Source organism: Microcebus murinus, chromosome X, assembly GCF_040939455.1.
Source record: "Microcebus murinus isolate Inina chromosome X, M.murinus_Inina_mat1.0, whole genome shotgun sequence".
Classification (NCBI taxonomy): Eukaryota; Metazoa; Chordata; class Mammalia; order Primates; family Cheirogaleidae; genus Microcebus; species Microcebus murinus.
The window spans coordinates 53,811,637-53,816,964 of NC_134136.1; the positions used below are offsets into that span (position 1 = coordinate 53,811,637).

The 5,328-nt window shown below is 36.6% G+C and overlaps 1 pseudogene; it reads right to left on the reverse strand.

Annotated features, from left to right (window-relative positions):
• Nucleotides 1-947: 947 nt before the first annotated feature.
• LOC105869248 (iron-sulfur cluster assembly 1 homolog, mitochondrial pseudogene) lies at nucleotides 948-1,437 on the reverse strand (annotated as a pseudogene).
• Between the last annotated feature and the right edge of the window lie 3,891 nt (nucleotides 1,438-5,328).

Genomic DNA, 5,328 nt, shown 5'->3' on the forward strand with positions numbered 1-5,328 from the left:
ACTAGCAGTAGAGAGAGAACAAAAAGGTCATTTCCTCTCTTTCCTGCAGCTAGGATACACTCTTCTTAACCTGTCTTTGGACATGAGAACTCTAAGCTCTCCAGGTCTAGAACTCCAGGATTTATACCAGTGCCCTGCCCCCTGGATCCTCAGGCCTTTGGGCTAGGACTAAAATTTATACCATTGGCTTCCTGGTTCTAAGGTCTTTGGACTTGGACTGAGCCATGCTCCTGGCATTTCAGGGGCTCCACAATCACCTGAGCCAATTATCTTAATAAATCCTTCTTATCTATCTACCTATCTATCTATCTATCTCCTATTGGTTCTGTCTCTCTGGAGAATCCTGAATAATACAGTTGCTAACACCCTTGTTTAACCACTTTGATATGAGCATCAACTATAGTCAATAGCCACAGATGAACGCACACAGCGACTTTAGCCAACAGCCGTGATATTTTTTTAATTTTTCATTTATCAAAAGAAAATTGTGAACATTTAAAAATAATGTAATGAAAACATATATGTATATGTTACCTATTCTGATTTACATTACAAGTAAAGCTGCCTGTAAAGTAAAATAAGCTTTCAGTGCTTTAAAGTTTTCCTCATCACACAGGAGCAAAATGGATTCGTCGTCAATGCACAGCACAGACTATCGTGTGGACTGTGAGTGCCTGCTGTGGGCAAGGTTTAGCGGCCGGTGAGCGCCGTACCAAAGTGTTTAAATGCATACCATGTATATTTATATGTTTACCTTAGGGCATTTTTTCCTCCTTTTTATTAGGAACATATGTTTTTTTTTTGTTTTTTTTTTTTTCATTTTCAAAATCCATCACTTTATTTTCTTACAAGGCAGCCACACATTAAACAGGTGAGAGTCACATGATTTCTTCAGTAAGCCCCAAGGCATCCATGAGTGTTCCTGGAGCTCATAGCCAGAGGAGTCTTGAGGTTTCAGATATTAAAGCTTTCCCCACAGCCACAAGTTCCTTTGATGTTTGGGTTATTGAACACAAACACACTGGATAATTTGTCTTCAACATAGTCCATTTCTGTTCCTAAAAGTGTTAGTTGTGCTTTCTTTTCTATGAACACTCTGACTCCATCTTGAACAACTTCTTCATCAGAACCTCCTTTTGTTTTCGTTTATTCTACAGTTTAAGAAAGGCCATTACGGCCTCTGGTTCGGCCACCAACTTTCACACCTATGTGCTCAGGCTTATCTTTAAGGAGCTGTTTTATCTTGTTTACCGCTGAAGGTGAGGGCGGCTCTGGAGGGCTGCAGCTTCCTCTTGCTCATAGCCCAGATGGTGGCCCAGACTAAGGAAGAGATGGTAGCCCAGACTAAGGAAGCTGAAGTCTTCGCCACCCGGCGCCCCAGTGCCTTGGGCCGGATCTTAGCAGCCTCACCCTCTCTCCATGGACACTGCGGCACATCCAGGAAAATTTCAAACATATGCAAAAGTGGAGAGATAGCAAAAAGAAAGTCCCCATACCCATCACCCATCAAAAACAATTATTTACTAGTGATCAATCTTGTTTCATCTATACACCTGTATACTTCCAACCACACCAAATATTAAGACATCTAATAAAATGTCTAACAATGGAGTGGAATTCATAATTAAAGATTGAATAACTTTTGGGAACCAAATATTTTAATTTTGTGAGGTACAAACCCTCTTGCTTCAATCTTTCCAATATTAGTGCTTTGAGGAACTCTGGGAAAGATCATGTATAAAAATAGGTTATCTTTATTGTTTTCTTTATCTTTTGACTAGCTGTAGTGTTTATCCTCACTGTAGCTGATTAATGACTAAAGTATTAATAGATTTCTTCAAAAGAATGTTGTGTCTACTAACTATAAAATTGTAAAAAAAAAAAAAGCTTTTAAAAAGTTTTTACATCCATGATGAAATCCTTTTGATGTCTGTTTCCAGCTCTCATATAACAAAAATGATGTCAGTGCAGTTGACTCTGGAACAACACAAGAGTTAGAGGCACTGACTCCCTCAACACAGTCAAAAATCTGTGTATAACATTTCACTCCCCTAAAATGTAACTACTGATATCCTACTGCAGACTGGAAGTCTTACAAATAACATAAACAGTCAATGTGAATTAACAGATATTTTGTACAATATATGTACAAAGTGTACTGTAAGAATATACTGTAGTCTTACAATAAAGTAAGCCAGAGAAAAGAAAAAGTTTTAAGAAAATAATAAGGAAGAGAAAACATATTTACTATTCATGAAGTGGAAGTGGATCATTACAGATCTTTATCCTTGTCATTTTCAAAAGGAGTAGGCTGTTTAAGGGTCAACTTGAACAATGTGGATTTGAACTGCGTGGGTCCATTTATACACAGATTTTCTTCTTCCTCTGCCACTCCTGAGACAGCAAGACCGACCTCTACTCCTCCTCCTCAGCCTACTCAACATAAAGACAACACAGATGAAGACCTTTATTATTATCTACTTCTACTTAATGAATAATAAATTTATTTTCTCTTCTTTATGATTTTGTAAAAAGCGTTTTTTTCCCTAGCTTACTTTATGGTAAGAATATGATATATAATACATGTACAAAATATTGTGTTAAGTGATGGTTTATGTAACTGGTAAGGCTTTCTGTCAACAGTAGATTATTAGTAGCTAAGTTTTGGAGAAATCAAATGTTGTATGTGGATTTTCAACTGTGCAGGCAGTTGGGGCCCTCCCCTCCCCCCACTTTGTTCCAGGGTCAACTGTATTTTATAAAATATTGATTTACATTGGAAAAAATGTATTTAATAATAGAAATCAAGGATCACTTGCAGTGGAATTAAGTTTCAAGGGACTAAGAAGGACATTTAGCATTTTATATTGTGAGAAAATAAATGCCAGTTCCATTTTCCAAACTGTGATTTTCTCCACATTAAGAAATGTATTACGTAGCATTGGGTGCAAAAAAAAAAAAAAAAAAAAAAGAAATCACATTATCTTTCTTCACTTTATGTGGACTGGCCATTATGGCAGAAATGGTAGAGATTGCTAAATCTTAGTGATAAACAGACCAAGAAATGCTAGCTTGAAGTACTTTTTCAGATCAGGTACCAAAATCCAGAAACTGGTGATACCATAATATACCTAATAAGAGAGAAAAAGGAAAAGAATAAGGAGGAGGGGAATTTCACACTGGTTTGTAACCTTGCAACCATTTGATCAAGCAAACATGCATTATATATGATGGTAGTGAGATAACACCAGAAGTTATGTTGGTTTTTGCACTTATAAACATGAGGAAACTCACCGACATCAACTTATAAAGCCACAAATTTCTGTTAGCAAAAAGTATATGTAGCTTTACATGATTCATAAATGAACTCCTTTTTTATACATGTAGATAAACATATTTAATTCACTTCCTTTCAGTAATGCCATAGTTTCTGTTACTACTATCTCAAACATAATATATGCATTGCAGTTTTAATTTGCTCATATATATTAATATTCCATTTATGTTCTATAGGCATTTCTCAATTCATTGTTACTTATTTATCTTGAATATTTCTTGAAATGATAGAAATTGATGTATGAGTTTAAAAATTAAAAGTTTTCCCACTTCCCACTCCCTTCCATGATCATTGCTGAATTCTACAACAGTCTTAGTCCAAGTCAAAAGCCAAGTTTTCTTAGAAATTGTCCATCCCAAGACCTCTAGACTTTAAAAGTCAGAAAGGATTTATATCCTGGGACACTGAAGCCTCTTTATCATTAGTATTTTTATTATAATTATTCCTTCAAATTTTTTAGCCACACGGTAATTCTTCTGCCCTTATCATGGTTAAATTCAAATAATTATATTTCATGTTGTTCTTTCCTGCTACTCTGTAAGTTTCATAAGTGTGAGGACCTTGTCTATTTTTGTATAACACATGGCAGTTACTGGATAAATGAGTGAATTAATGTATTCTTATCATTATCTACCTTAATAATTTCCTACTATCTACCAATCATTGTACTAAGTCCTACTAGCAGAAAACTTGGAAAATGTAATAATTCCCAATTGACATGATTTATACCTATGATAAACTAGAGTGAAGTAAAAGAAATATTTCTGGCCAGGCATGGTGGCTCATACCTATAATTCTAGCACTTTGGGAGGCTGATGCAGGACGATCACTTGAGCTCCGGAGTGTGAGGCCAGCCTAAGCAAAAGTGAGACTCTGTCTTTACTAAAAATAGCCAGCCAACTAAAAATAGAAACAAAAAATTAGCCGGGTGTGGTGGTGAGCACCTGTAGTCCCTGCTATTTGGGATGCTGAGCCAGGAAGATCTCTCAAGCCTAGAAGTTTGAGGTTCCTCTGAGCTATCTAGGCTGATGCCGTGGCACTCTAGCTTGGGCAGTAGAGCAAGATTCTGTCTCAAAACACAAAAACAAACGAAAAACAAACAAACAAAAACCAAGCAAAATAAAACTAGAAAGGAAATATCTGATTTAGTAAGAACGAACCATTTTTTAAAAACTGTTCCCATATGTGTTTCCTGTTCCTATATGTGTGACAATCAAGGTCTTTTCAGGTGCTTAAACATTGTCTCAAAATTTACCAAAATCAACTTTACAAAGAAAAAAATATTAAAAGATACTGATACTGTGCAGCTCTGTGTTTTTAAGTGCATACAATTTCTTTAGCTCTCTAAAGGTTTTATGAATAGCTTCCATAACTGACTCATGGGACAAATTTAATATTGACAGTAAGCTATGCAATATACCACACTTTTTGGAAGAGTTGTTATGAAATTAAGCACGTAAGGTGTTACAACTCCAACAATTGTGGAACTTCATGACTGAGCTTGCATCCCTGCAGTATAGTTTTCTGGGTGGCCTTGGACCAACCCAGATATCTCCCTTTCTTTCTTGTAGATCTCAAGAATAACTACAGAATGCACTGGGAATGCAAAATACTGCAATACGAAGGAATTTCCTGAAATAGTCTGGTCCTTGTTCCTGGCCCTACTTGGGACATAGGGAATGTAAAATCTTTATTTAGAGAAGAATTGCCCAGAACAGGCTTTCTTACTCCCTTGAAAGAAGCCTGTCTTTCAAAGCTTTACCCAATGGCCGTGAGATATATAACCTGGCCTTTTGAGGTCCTTTAGCTATAGTATAAGTGGGGACATGGTCAAGACTCCATCTCCCCTTGGGAAGCTTTCTTGAGCCTTGAAGAACCAGTTTACAATGAATCCTAGGCTGCTTTTATCCCATGCTTCCTGCCTGTAAGTAATAAATCCACTTCATGTAACTTGTCATGGATGAGTGTGTTCTGTCACACTGGCCTCACAC